Below are 15,910 nucleotides of genomic sequence, written 5' to 3'. Positions count from 1 at the left end.
ACTGAATCCATTTTAAAAAAAGGCAAGCCATTCTCCAATTGACAAATGGTCAAAGGATATACAAAGGCAATTCACAGATGAGGAACTCAAAGATCCATAGTCATATGAAAAATTGCTCTAAATCATCACTTATTAGAGAAAGGCAAATTAAAGCATCTCTGAGGTACCAGCTCATACCTTTCAGACTGGCCAATATGACCAGAAAGAACAATGATCAATGTTGGAAGGGATGTGGGAAATCTGGGACACTAATACATTGTTAGTGGAGTTGTGAACTTGTCCAACCTTTCTGGAGAGCAATTTGGAATTATGCCCAAAAGGCAACAAAAAAAGTGCATACCCCTTGATTCAGCAATACCACTACTGGATCTATACCCTGAATAGATTATGAAAAAGAGTAAAAACATCTGTACAAAAATATTCATAGCAACTCTGTGGTGGCAAAGAATTGGAATTTGAGTGAATGTCCATCAATTGGAGAATGGCTTAATAAACTGTGGTATATGTATGTGATGGAACACTATTTTTCTATTAGCAACCAGGAGAGATGAAAATTCAGGGACGCCTGGAAGAATTTGCCTGAACTGATGCTGAGAGAGATGAGCAGAACCAGAAGAACATTGTACACCCTAACAGCAACATGGGGGTGATGATCAACCATAATGAACTTGCTCAGTCCATCAGTACAATAATCAGGCATAATTTTGTAGTATCAGTGATGGAGACTATCATCTATATCCAGAGAAAAAACTGTGGAGTTTGAACAAAGAGTAAAACCTATTACCTTTTATTTTAAAAAACAATTATCTTATTATGTAATTTTTCTATATCTGATACTTTATGTTTCTTCCTTAAGGATATGATTTCTCTTTCCTCACATTCAACTTAGATCAATGCATATCATGGAAACAATTTAAAGACTAACAGACTGCCTTCTGTGGGGGGGGGGGGGTAAAGGGAAACAAGATTGGGAAAAAATTGTAAAATTCAAATTAAATAAAATCTTTCTTTAAAAAAAGAAGTATTCTAGAAAGTAATTTGGTCTGTTGAAAAGCTATTTCCATTCTGCTGAGTCATGGGTAAGTTTTCAGGGTAACTAATTCTTGGGTGTATCTTCTTTTCCCCTTCCTGTCATCCAAACTCTTCTTTTCCTTATTGTTGTTAATGTCAGATCTTACACTGGCATAATTGGTTCTCTGAATCTAGGTATGTTTCAGACCCCTGATGGAGAGAGAAAGTCTAAGACCTTTATTTAATCACCAAGAACATCTTACTATCACCCATGCTTGAATGAATGTGCTATTTCTTCTGTCTCTATAATTTCCACATTGGTCTTATGCAAATATACATCTATTTCACATGTTTTAGGTGAATGAATATTGGAGATAATGTGGCTTTATGTACTTTAAAAATGGTCACAATGGCAAGACATGAGAGATCTAGGAACTGGGTCATGCTAAAACTTCCCGGAAGTCTGAAGGTGAAGAGCAAAATCTAAAGCAACCTCAGATGTGAGAAAGGAAGAAAAACCCATGGATAAAAATAATTCCTTTGATATTTTGGTACCCTTTTCTACATGATCACCAAGCTTAAAATCAGAGAGTGGCTAGAGTCCTGTTTGCTTTTTGAAGTTTAGTTTCCTTCCCTTACAGAAAATGCTACATAGTAGTGGGTCTGGGGCTCTCCTAAACACTTGAGAGCCATCTGCTGGCCAATGGGGATGCTGATAGCCTTTTTGTTTATTTTTATTATTTCTCCCTTCTACAATCCCTCTCAAAAGAACAGTGAAAAACCATTCTTCATAATAATTATATATGATCCAGCAGAAGGTGGATGGTATGTTTTATCTTCATTCTTGTGGATTTTTGGATTAGTATTGCATTAACTAGTCTTTTAAACTTGCATTTGCTCTATAAGTATGTTCCTGCAAATTGTTCTACAAATTCTATTTACTTCTATTTCCATCATACATGTCTCCCCAGAGTTTCCCCTGAAATAATTTTCTTCTTTTTCTTATGATACACTAATATTCCACTTCATCCTCAAGCTTCAATCCCCCTATGCAGTCATTTCCTTAAAGGTTTTTGCCTTCTATAAAAGAAGCTTCTTTAAACATCTTTGTATTTATACTTGCTTCTCCTCTTTTATCTCATTGGGATATAGACTTGGTGGTGACATAGTTGAGTCAAAGAACAAGCACAGACACCAGTGTTAGATCAATACAGAGTTCCATCAATAGTATATTAGTATGTCTGTTTTCCAGTAGTGCTTCTAATATTTGTCATTTTCCTCTTTTGTTATCTTTGCCAAACTTATGGGTGTAAAGAAGAAGCTGAGAACTATTTTAATTTGCATTTATCTAATTATTAGTGTTTGGGAAATTTTTCATATTACCACTAATAGCTTGTATTTCTGGCTTTAATATTCTTACTGAACCTAGTCTTTTATCATTTACCCATTGCAGAATGGATCTTAGTCTTAAGTAGTTTAACAGTATCTTAGATGTGAGAAATTTATTACAAAGATTTACCCCAGTTCTTTGCTAATTTTTAACTGCATGGAATTTGTGCATAAATTATTCATTTCTACACATTCAAAACAGTTCATCAAATTTTCTATGACTCTATCACTTATTTAGTCATATTCTCCCAATCTCCATAGATCTGAAAGTTAATTTCTTCCCTAATCCTCTGGTTAGCACATGATGTTACATTTTATGTTTAAGTCATGCCTTCATTTGGAGTTTATCTTGATATAAAGTGTGGAACATAGGTCTAGACTTAATTTCTGCCACACTGCTTTCCAGAATTTTTGTATTAAATAGAGTCCTTATCCACAATAGGCATTTATCACAGAATCTTTGAGTTTATCAAACACTAAGCTTGCTTCTATATGATTTATACCTAAATCAATCATTTTAATGATCAATGTTTTGTAATCACCTACCAGCAACATTGCTTCTTTTTGAGTCCAATATTTTCATTCCCCTCAAGGATAAGCTCATCATCAGGAAATTCATCATCCCTGAGATTTCATCATCTTTGGTGCGCCTCCTTAGTGGCCTTGATTGTTCCTCTTCCCCTCACTGAAAGGCTGCAAAAAATTCTTCCCAAAGTCTACCAGTAAAGAGGATGCTGAGTAACAGTCAGCTCTTCATTTCCCACCAGCTGCTCTGTTTGTTTTTGACTGCATTATTGTCATCACACCCTGAGCTAGGTACCTTCTTCCTTCCCCTAATTCAGCTTCCTTTTGGGAGTTGTTTCTCCCAATAGAATAGAAGTTCCTTTCAGGCAGGAAAAGTCTTTCTCATTTGTATGCCTATAGAGCCTGGCACTTAATAAACATTTATTATACTGCATTAATGGATGTCCCAAACCTGCCTTTGCTACTTTTTCCCAGTATTACCTTTGAAATTCTTTCTTCTATCTCATAGAACAACCCTTTAATAGGTTGATTGATGGCACAGTAAGATGAATTATGAAGTATAAGACCTGGAAGTCTCATCATCCAGAGTTCAAATCCAGGCTCAGACACTCACTAGCTGGGTAACCTTGAGCAAGTCACTTAATCCTGTTTGTTTCATTTCCTTGTCTGTAAAAATGAGTTGGAGAAGGAAATGGCAAATCACATCAGTATGTTGGCCAAGAAAATTTCTGGTAATGTCACAAAGGGTTAGAAATGACTGAAACAACTGGACAAGAAATTTTACTGAATCTGTGATTTAATTTTCATTCATAATTTAAGCACTATTTCAATTTTAATTATATTTACTTAGTCTACCTATGAGTAACTAATATTTTTCAATCATTAGATCTGTCTATTTCTGCAAAGGAAGTTTTATAATTGAATTCATATAATTTATCATATATAATATATTCAAATCTTAGGGATGATGAGTTTCCTGTTGATGTTTCTTGATAGATGCATTTCTAAATATTTCAGAACTCTATAATAACTTTGATTAGGATCTCTCTTTCAAAATTCTCTTTCAAGTTCTTCTTTTTTTTTTTAGGGTTTTTTTGCAAGGCAAACGGGGTTAAGTGGCTTGGCCCAAGGCCACACGGCTAGGTAATTATTAAGTGTCTGAGACCGGATTTGAACCCAGGTGCTCCTGACTCCAGGGCCAGTGCTTTATCCACTGCGCCACCTAGCCGCCCCCTCAAGTTCTTTCTGTTGAATTTGGTTTGTGATTTATAAAATGAGATTTTATTTAGGTGAATTTGTTTTATATCATGATATTTTCCTGAATTTTTTAATTATTTCAATTCATTTCTTTGATTGATAGCTTCCTTTATTCTAGTTAAGCAAAAAAAAAATTCTTATGGGACCACTTTGCTGAACTACTTAGATCTTACCCTACCTCTCTGGTTAAACAATCAAATGGAACCCTGCTTCCCTGGAGCCTTGAGGAATAATGTGCTTGGAATATACCCAATAAGTGATCATTTTTTTCTTACATTAGCGCCCCAGTAAGAGGGTTGCTGCACATCCTTTCCCAATATTGCCAGTTCCACTTCTGGATAACCCCAAATGGTAGAAAGATTGTCACTATATTTATCCTACATTTCCCTCTTTGAAGCTTCTACCCATTCCCTGCATCCCATCTAAATACCAAGCAGAACAAGTGTGATCTTTCTCTCTTTTCTTAAACATTTTTTCCAATTTATCATTTTATATTTCATGGAAGACATATGCATTAGCAACTCAGATCCATTCTTCATCTGAGCTTATACCCATGACCAGAAATTGTTCAGTACAGAATCATATACTACATTTCTTCCCAATGTACACATTTGAGTTTACTCTGTTTATCAGTGAAGATCCTCAAACCCAGTTTCTTTTCAAGAAATAAATTTCCCATTTCATAGTCAGTCCTGCTTCCTTATACTTAGCATTGCATTGTCCCTTTTTTGCCATAATAACTTGTGGTGAATGGAGAAGTAAACTTGTGATCAGGAATATTTGACTTCAAATTCTGTCTCTGATATGTGCTGTCTGTATAACCATAGGCAAGTCTCTTTGAGTGGATGAAATAGACTTCAAGGAACCTACCAGCTCTATGCTTGTATGTGTAATATCCTGTGTTCATACTGTCTCAGTATTATTCACTACCCATATATTAAATATTTCATTTGACTTTAAATGTTTCCATTGAGCTCCTTCTTTTCTTTCCTCTTTCCAATGTTCACTTTCAAATACATTCAATTATTTTGGGCTCACTGTCCTTTTGTTGCTACTCGCTTGAATTTGATTTTTATCTGTGACAATTCATACCTGGGAGTACAGGTGTGGAAAAAACAGAGATTTATTAAAGGAAGTTACCATAAACAAACCAATTCATTACTTGTAAAAGTTATGCAATATGAATCCTCACAGAACCATGAGGTAATTTTTTATCTAATCAAGAGGCTTATTCAGATGGAAAGATGTGTGTTTCAGAAACTCTAAGGAGTCAACAAGATTGATCCTTCCAAGATGTGACTTCCAAGCTGTGTTTCAGACTATTCCTCAAAGGAGTGGACTCTCAGAATTATTTTATCCAGTGTCGATGCTCATTCTAACTATGCTAGACCACAAACACAATTTGTAAGCTTATCATGCAAGTGAATTATCTAAGAACTTGGAATTAAGAAGAAAGTAAGCCCAGGTCTTAAGTGATAAGACCCAAATAGTAAATCAGAGGTGGTAAATAAACTTGCATCCAAAATTTCCTACCAAATGAGTATAATTATGGATGAATCAAGATTATCCGCAATAGACCCTATGAAACACATATGTTCAAAAAGTGGATTTTTGCAGTGACTGTAATTAAAATTATGCCTTAAAAGACAAATCTACACCCAAAAGATCTCCAGGAAATGTTGTAAAATCTTCTGAGTGAAGGCTCCTCAGTTCTCTCCACTTCTTAAAGGCCATCCTGAAACCTATTTTCATTGGCAATGAAGAAACTAGTTAAGATGTGAGGAAACCCCTATTCAAGGTCACACAGGTGGGCAAAGTTGAGATTTGAACCCATGTCCTCCCATTCCAAAACAGCATCTGTTCTCTCTACCATTTGACAATAACAGGTTTCTATCATGAAAATCTTGAAAATACCACAAGGCTTTACAGCTCCTACCTGTTAAAAAAAAAAAAAAAAAAAAAAAAAGGAGAGAATGGAATGTGATATTTTAAAAGGCAAAAGACTGAGGCTTACAACCCAGATTACTGTTAGAGCATGTTCCTCCTGACTCAAGAGAGCTGGTCATTGACTTTTAGTTGAATTTAAGGATGTGATTATATATACATCTACATATGCACACACATATATATGTGTATATAAGTACATATTTTTAAATCTGAACTTTTACATCAAAAGAAAGAATGTCTCCATATGCTATACCTAACAAAGATTTAATGATTCTAATTGACAAGAGAGGAACACATGTGAAACCATGAACCTCCATTCCATAGAACTTGCTTTTCTTAAATGATGTAATCACTTGCACAAATTATTTTTAATGGTTCTATTTGTGCTTTCTTCTGAATTTTTCTCTTCTCTCTTGGTCATTCATTAAATTGATACCAAGACACTTTTTTCATCTTCATTATCACTAACTACTACTCTTCCTCACCACCCCTCCTTCCAATTAAAAAGGAAGAGAGAGAAAGAAAGAGGAAAAAACTCTTTCAATAAATAAGCAAAGACAAGTAAAACAAATACATTCCCAATGAGTAAGTCCCAAAATTCTTGTCTTTATAATGTGTGCTCATTCCCTCTCTATGTTTCATCATTGGTCCTCAGGACACAGGGTTGACCATTACAATGATTAAAGTTCCAAAATCTTTCAGAATTACTTTGTGTCAAATGTTGCTGTTGCCTTTATATATTTCCTCATATTTTTTTTCAATTCATGCTTCCATATTCTCTGAAATCATATTTTTTCTAATATTTTATGAGACAATAATAAAAAAATCCATTTACATACATATCACAGTGTTTTCAGCCATAATTCCAAAGATAGCCTTTTCCTTATGTTCCAGTTCCTTTGATTCTAGTTTCTATGCTTTTAAGTTTTTTCCAAGAATGTCTTGAAAGAGGAGGTCTTCTTTTAAAATAATTATTTCGAGTGACATTTGCTAAGAACTATTATGGTCCTATCCATTCTCTTAACTACATTCCCACATCTCTTATTCCTGTTCAATTTAGTGTATCTTTACACCAAAATGCATTTATATTACCCTGTTTCATTCATTTCAGAAAAGAGTGAAGTACATTTAATGTTCCCTCTGCCCACCACTTCCTCCATCTTTGCATACTCTTCTCCCATATACCAGTGATGAGAAATACTAAGTACCACTCTTTTCAACCTCCTTCCTCCAACTGTGTATTCCTTTTAATACCCTCCCTACTTTTTTTCTTTCTTCTCTTTTATTTCTTGACACTCAGAACATTGTCATTTCAAACTTCATTTTTTTTCCTAAATCTTACTTTCTTCAAAATCCTTGGAATACAATACATGAAGATTCTGAAGGGATACTTGTTTCCTCTTCTCCTATTAAAATGTTATTAGCATTACCTCATCCTTTAAATTTGCTCAAACATATTTATTCAGTTTTATGATTTCATTTCAGTCTTCCTACCCAGCTCTGGTTTGTTCATCAGAAACACTTCAAAGTTGTCTATGACATTAAATATTCTTAGATAAATTTCCATGTTCGCTTATACTCAACTTTTTTTTCAAACTTACTTTTTTTTTTTTTGCAAAGCAATGGGATTAAGTGTCTTGCCCAAAGCCACACAGCTGGGCAAATATTAAGTGACTAAGGCTGAATTTGAACTCAGGTACTCCTGACTCCAGGGCTGGTGCTCTGTCAACTGCGCCACCTAGCCACCCTGTACTCAATTTTTTGATACTCAACATTGTGAAATATTGTCTTCCAAGATCTTCTCTCATCTAAAATGCAAGCTATCAGGACTTGTGGAATTCTGACTCTGGTTTCTAAACAACGATACTGCTTCTTCAGAATATGTGTAGATTTTTTTCTTTTAATGTAAGAACTCTGGATTTTTGTTATGACATCATTTGGGGTGTTTTCCTTTTTTTTTAAGAACTGATAAATCATCTATTGGGTGATCCTTTGGGATTTTAATGCCCTGGGGATGCTTCATATTCACATTGAACTCTGGAATGATAGGAATAAACTATTTGGTTTTTGCTCTATAAAATTCTTTATGTCCTTAGAAATCTGTCTAGATATGGCTCATAGGGAGGTAAAAATAAACCTCTTCATTATTTTCTCCCTCCCACCTCACTATTCCAAGGGAAACTTTGATTCCTGTCAGGAAAATAATAAGGAAGTTGAGTACAGAGATCTCTGAACTGCAGAGAGAGATGGGCAACTGGGCCAGAACTGTATTTATCTACTCTGTTAAATATTATTATCCTAGAGGAAATAAATTTTAGATTCAAGTACTTTTGATCTCTCTATCTCAATGGGGAAGGAGATCCCCAAGTTATTTATCCAAAGGTTGAGGCCCTTTCCACAATTCCACCATGAACAACTCAGAAATCCTGGGCAGTAAATATTTTCTTGTGTATATTAGGAAGCAGAGTATGCAATGTCAAGGACCAGAGATGACAATAGTTTGTTTGTTAGCAGAAAGTATTTGAAGACTCTACCATCTCAGAAGAAGGTTATCTTTTTTTATTTAAGATTTTTGCATCAACATTTATTAGGGATATTGATCTATAATTTTCTTTGTATTGGTTCTTCCTGGTTTAGGTATCAACACCACGTTGAGGGCATAAAAGGTGTTTAGCAGAATTCCTTCCTCTCCTATTTTTTTATTTTTTAATTTTCTTTATTTACACATTACTAAAATATTCTTGTTGTAAGAGTAAACATAATACCACATCCCCCCACAAAAATATAAAACCTCATGAGAAATAAAGTGGAAGAAAGAAACAAATGTGTTTCTATCTGTGTTCTGTTACCATCAGCTCTGAATCAGGTGGATCACATTCTTTATCATACGTCCAACATAGAAGTTACTTCCATATTTTTCTACAGTTGTTGCTGATTGTAATTCCCTCCATCCATTCCTCCCCACTACCATCTATTATATTTTCTCTCTCCTTTCACTCTGTCCCTCTTCAAAAATGTGCTATGGGACAGTTGAGTGGCACAGTGGACAGAGCACTGACCCTGGAACCAAGAGGCCCCAAGCCTATATCCCCCTCCCAGAGTCCCAGCAACTACCTGACCCCATGGTCCTGGGCAGGTCACCCAATTCTATCACCTTGCAAAAAGTAAAAAAGAAAATGTGTTATTTCTGACTATCTTCTCCTATGATTTACCCTCTCCTCTATCACCTACATCCCCCCACCCATCCCCCATCCCCCTTCTCTCCTGTGTCTTCTAGATGTCTATACTCTATTGAGCGTGTACGCTGTTTTCTCTCAGACATTTCCAATGAGAATGAATCCCTCATTCCCCCTCACCTTACATACCATTGCAAAAGCTATTACTTGACTCTTTCACAGAAAATATCTTAACCTATTCTACCTCTCCTTTCCTTTCTCCCAGTGCATTTCCTTTTCACCCATTGACTTCACTTTTTCAATATATTACACCTTCATATTTGATTCTCTCCTGTGCCTTGTCTACACAAGCTCCTTTTTACTACTCTATTAAATGAGGTTTATATGAGCATTATCAGTATCATCTTTCCATACAGAAATACATGCAGTTCATCATCATTAAGTCCCTCATAATTTACCTTTCTCATCCACCCTCTCTATGTTTCACCTGAGTACTGTACTTGAAGGTCAAATTTTTTCTTCAACTCTGGTAGTTTCACAGGAACATTTGAAATTTTCCTGTTTCACTGAAAGTCCATCTTTTCCCCTGGAAGAGGATGATCAATTTTATTGGGTAGCTGATTTTCAGTTGCATCCCAAGCTCTTTTGCCTTCTGGGATATTATATTCCAAGCCCTACGAGCCCATAATGTGGGTGCTGTTAAATCCTGTGTGGTCCTGACTGTAGTTCCATGGTATTTGAATTGTTTTCTTCTGGCTGCTTGTAATATTTTCCCTTTGACTTGGGGGTTTTGGAACTTGGCTATAATATTCCTGGGGGTTGTTTTTTGGGGATATCTTTCCAGAGACTGGTAGATTCTCTCAATTTCTCTTTTACCCTCTGCTTGTAGGATATCAGGGTAATTTTTCTGTAGAAATTCTTAAAAATGAGGTCAAGGCTCTTTTCCTGATCATGACTTTTTGGTAGCCCAATAATTTTTAAATTATCTTTTTTGCATCTGTTTCCAGATCAGTTGTTTTTTTCAATGAGATATTTCACATTTTCTTCTAATTTTTCATTCTTTTGGTGTTGAATCATTGTGTCTTGATTTCTTGCAAAGTCATCAGCTTCCTTTAGCTCCATTCTATATCTGAAGGATTTGTTTTCTTCAGAGAACTTTCTTATCTCCTTTTCCATCTAACCAGTTCTGTTTTCATTAAGCATTCATCTCCTCAATAACTTTTTGAACTGTTTTATCCATTTGACCTAAACTGGTTTTTTAATATGTTATTTTCTTCAACATTTTTTTGAATCTCCTTGACTAAGCTGCTAACTTCATTTTCATGTTTTTCCTGCATCTCTGTCATTTCTTTTCCCAATTTTTCTTCTACCTCCCTTAATTGATTTTCAAAATCTGTTTTGAGTTCTGTCACAGCCTGAGTCTTTAGATGCAGAAGCTTGGACTTTCTCATCTTCAGAGTGTGTGTTTTGGTCCTCCATGGAACCAAAATAATTGTCTGTGGTCAGGTTCCTTTTTTTCTGCTTACTCATTTCCCTAGCCTGAGCTTTTGAGTATTATTGGGACACCCCACACACACAATGACCTCAGTATGCAAGGTTCTGACTGCTCTCCTGGTCTGTTGAATGACCACAAGCTCACCCCTCTGCCACGTGTCTATGAGGAAGGTCCCTGCTCTTTGGGGGCCTAGACTGCTATCAGGATCAAAAGCCCCAGAGTCCTGTTGCAGGGACAGAGGATAGACCTTGGCAATCTCCCTCCACTCCCTAACCTTCCATGGACTGAACACTCTAGAAGCAGCTCCCTGCTGGGCAGCTCCACAGACCTTCAGTTTCCTGAGATTTGGACTGCACTGAGGGCCATGGCCAAGGGCCATGCTGATATGGGCTTCATGCTTACTCTGGCAGAGGTCTCCCTGCTGATTTTCCAAGTTGTGTTTGGTGCTCCCTGGGATGGCAAGCCAGGAAACTGCTTCTGCTTCTGGGAGTCAGGACTCCTGGGGACCCAGGCACCATGGGGTTGTTCCCAGGAGGCTGAATCTCCTTTACTTGGGCTCACTGCCACCTTTCCAACCCCGAGGAATAGAGTCTTCCCACTATTTTCCACCTTGGACTAGAGAATTGCCTCACTGGATCTTTCTGTGGGTTCTGTCTCTCAAAAAATTAATTAGAGCCATAATTTTAAGGTTTTTGAAATATTTTGGAGAGAGTTCCTAAGACTTTTCTCCTGTCATTATATTGGCTTTCCCCCCACACACACTTCTATTTTTTTTTAAATCAGAAGATTATCTTGAGATGTGTGGAATCTGATTCAGAGAGGACATGGGGGAGAACTGAGCAGTAAGATCTGGTACAGGCAAGCATGAGCTTCAGGGCTTCCAGAACCATGAGGGACAAAGGCATGTAGAGGAGAACCAGGTAGATTGCTACCATCCTTTCTACTTCTGTACTCACACATAGACCTACACAGACACAAATAGAAACATGCATATTCATACAACCATTCACACACATATGTACAAACATAGAAACAGATGCATGAAAACACATGTGCAGACAAACAAAAACACACACATTAATGACCCCTGATGGAAGATAACGTAAACGCTTCTTGACTTCTGAGGTGCTGTAGTATATGGAGGGAATATTTTTCCTCTTTCATTATTAAAAGATATTGTCAATGATCATCCCTGTTGGGAGTGTGGGAAGGGTTTGAAGTGGAAAGGAGATTTTGAGTGGGGGGAGAGGGCTGTGTGTGGGGGGGGGGTCAGAACAGTGTTACAGCTTTAGTTCTCCTTAAACAGAATGATCAAAAGACCCCAGCCAGAGAACACAAAGGAGTTCATTTGCCCTTCTCAAGAAGAAGGCACAACCAGGGGGCGGAGCCAAGATGAAGGGATCCAGTCTTAGGAGCTCTCTGATAAAAACTCATAAACTAAGGACTCTAACTAAACTTTCGAGAGACAGAACCCACAAAGGGACCCAGTGAGGCAGTTCTCCTACTCAAGGTAACCTGGAAAAGAGCAGAAAGGCTCTGCTCCCCAGGGTCGGAGGGGCAGCCCACCAAAGGGGTGGCCTGCCAGAGCCAAAGAACTTCAGCCTCCCGGAGGCAGCCCCAGGGTGCTGGGAACCGCAGCTCACAGCAGCGGGGGAGTCTCCTGAGCTGCACCCTGAGGAGCACCAGGCACAAAGTGGGGGAACAGCGGGCGACCTCTGCCAGAGCTAGCACGTGGAGGCCAGCCCTCAGGGCACACAGCCAGCAGCTTGGTCTTTCTGCAGCCCAGAGCAGGAAAGAGAAGCAGGCAGAGCCAGTAAGCAGGAGCCCCCAGGGCATGAGCCCATTGAGCTGAGGGAAGGGAGTGAAGAGAGAGAGAGAGAGACTGCAGAGCTCTGTCCTCTGCCCCTGGAACAGTACTCTAGGGCTCTGACCACATTCAGATCCTAATCGAAGTCTAGGCCCCACCCATAGAACAAGAGGGCACCCCCACCTCGGCCCCGTGGCAGAGGGGGGCACTTATGGTCATTTACAGACCAGGAGGGAGGACAGAACCTCACACACTGAGACCCTTGTGGGAGTGTCCCAAAAGCTCAGGAAGCACCCTAAAAAACAGGCTTAGACTGGGAAAATGAACAAGCAAAGAAACAAGAAGAAGACCATTGAGAAATATTTTGCAAATGAGCCCAAGAAGGATCAAAATACTAAGTCTGAGGATGAGGAAGCACAAGCTCCTGCATCTAAAGACTCCAAGAAAAACAGAAATTGGCCTCAGGCTATGATAGAGCTCAAAAAAGACTTTGAAAATCAAATGAGGGAGTTGGAAGAAAAACTGGGAAAAGAAAGGAGAGAGATGCAGGAAAAACATGAAAATGAAGTCAGCAGCTTAGTCAAGGAAATCCAAAAAAATGCTGAAGAAAATAGCATGCTAAAAACCAGCTTAGGTCAAATGGATAAAACAGTTCAAAAACTTGCTGAGGAGAAGAATGCTTTAAAAAAGCAAAATTGGCCAGATGGAAAAAGAGATAAGAAAACTCTCTGAGGAGAACAAATCCTTCAGACAAAGAATAGAATTCAGGGAGATTGATGAATTTACCAGAAATAAGGAATCAATGCTTCAAAACCAAAAAAATGAAAAATTAGAAGAAAATGTGAAATATCTCATTGAAAAAACAACTGATATGGAAAACAGACTTAGGAAAGATAATTTGAAAATTATTGGAATACCTGAAAGTCATGACCAGGAAAAGAGCCTTGACATCATTTTCAAAGAATTACTACAGGAAAATTGCCCTGATATTCTAGAAGCAGAGGGCAAAATAGAAATGGAGAGAATCCACCCATCCCCCCGAGAAAGAGATCCCAAAAAACCAACCCCCAGGAATATTATAGCCAAGTTCCAGAACTCCCAAGTCAAAGAGAAAATATTACAAGCAGCCAGAAGGACACAGTTCAAATATCGTGGAGCTGCAGTCAGGATCACACAGGACTTAGCAGCAACTACATTGGAAGCTCTGTAGGGCTTGAAATACAATATACCGGAAGGCAAAAGAGCTTAGAATGCAGCCAAGAATGAACTACCCAGCAAGGCTGAATGTCCTCTTCCAGGGAAAAAGATGGACTTTCAATGAACCAGGGGAATTTCAAAGGTTCCTTTTGGAATGGCCAGAGCTGAACAGAAGGTTTGATCTTCAGATACAGGACTCAGGTGAAGCATGGAGATTGAAGGAGAGGGGAGAAATATGAGGGACTTAATGAGGATGAACTGCATGTATAGAAAAATGATACTGATAATATTCATATAAACCATCTCAGTTAATAGAGCAGGCAGAGGGAGCTTTTATAGTTGAAGCACAGGAGAAAGCTGAATTCGAAGATAAAATATGGTGTAAAAATGGAGTCAATAGGAAAAAAAGAGAATTGGAATGGGAGAAAGAAAAAGGAGAGGGGGAATAGTCCAAGATATTTCACATAAGATTTTTTTTATTACAATGAGCTATTGCAATGATATGGAAGTGGGGAGGCAAGGGGGAATGAGGGAACCTTTACTCCCATCAGAGATGGCTAGGAGAGGAAACAGCAAATATACTCAATGGGGTATAGACATCTGGAGTAAGAAGGAGGGGGGGAGCAGGGGGAAGGGGTGGGGATGTGAATAAAGGAGGAGAGGATGGACCATGGGGGGAGAGTGGCCAGATATAACACATTTTCTTTCTTACTTCTTGCAAGGGGCTGGGATTGGAAGGCCTGCCCAGGACCACAGGGCCAGGTGGATTCTGGGCCTAAGGGGTGGTATGGGGGCTCAGGGCTTCTTGGCCCCAGGACCAGGGATCTCTCTGCTGTGCCACTCAGTGACCCTACAGCAGAGTCAGAGTGAAAGGAGAGAGAAAATATAGTACATGGTAGTGGAGAAATAAGAAAGGAGGGAGTTGTGATCAGCAATGGCAATGGTGGAAAAATATGGAAGTAACTTTTGTGATGGACTTATCATAAAGAATGAGATCCACCCGTGACAGAGTTGATGGTGTTGGAACAAAGACTGAAGCACATCTTTTGTTATTATTATTTGGGGGAGGGTGCAGGGCAAGTGGGGCTGGGTGGCCTGCCTGGGGCCCAATACAGGGTGATCGTTGGATGTCTGAGGCCGGGATTGGACCCAGGTGCTCCTGGCTCAAGGGCCAATGCTCTGTCTGCCACCCAGCTACCCCTACTATTATTACTATTTTATTTTATTTTGGGTCTTTTTTCTTTTTTTCTTTTTTTTCTTCTTTTCGGTTTTTGCAGGGCAGTGGGGATCGGGTGGCTTGCATGTCACATGGCTGGGTGATTATTGGGTTTAGGAGGCTGGATATGGACTCGGGTGCTCATGGCTCCAGGGCTGGTGCTTTGTCGTCCATTGCGCCACCTGGCCATACCTACAATTATTATTTTTTTAATTTTAATTTTTTTTCCTCTCCCCTTTACTTTTTCACCCAAGCAAGTCTATCTATATTCATGGGGGGAGGGGTAATTTGTTTACTTGTAAACAAGTATATTTTATTAATGTAAAAAAACATTTGTACAAAATGAGAATAAAAAAATATCTAAAAAAAGAAGAAGAAGAAGAATGCACAACCTCACTAACATGAGAAACTGCTCTAGGGGGAGCACAAAGTGCCAAGCCATGCAAGCCCTTTTTATCCTAGTCTCTAAAGCAGTCCCGGCCTCCTGGTCCACTACCTATTGGCTAGAACACTGGGCTCACAGTCTTTCTGGGAGTATCTAGTCAAACAGTGCAAAGTATTTACAAGTCTTAATTGCATAGTTATTCAGATTCAGTTTTACCCTATTAAAGGGAGAGCCTTTGTTTTCCCCTACAAGAAAGATGATTCTGGATCCATCCATAGAGTGGGGTCAATCAGCCCAGTGTTGTATGACCTTTGTTACCCCTTGACCTTGGCGAAGTAGAAACTTTGCAACTCCTGCTGACCTGGCTTTGGAAAAAGTAAAACTCACTGAGTCGTGAGGAGCTTCACTCAGTTATAGTCCCACTTGAGGGGGGGTGGAGTGGAGAGGTCTGTGGGAGTGGGGAAGGGGAGTAGGTCTGGGGGAAAGTCTGAGCATCATCAGCTTG

The sequence above is a fragment of the Macrotis lagotis genome, chromosome 1 (assembly GCF_037893015.1).
Source record: "Macrotis lagotis isolate mMagLag1 chromosome 1, bilby.v1.9.chrom.fasta, whole genome shotgun sequence".
Lineage (NCBI taxonomy): Eukaryota > Metazoa > Chordata > Mammalia > Peramelemorphia > Peramelidae > Macrotis > Macrotis lagotis.
This window is presented reverse-complemented; position numbering follows the sequence as displayed.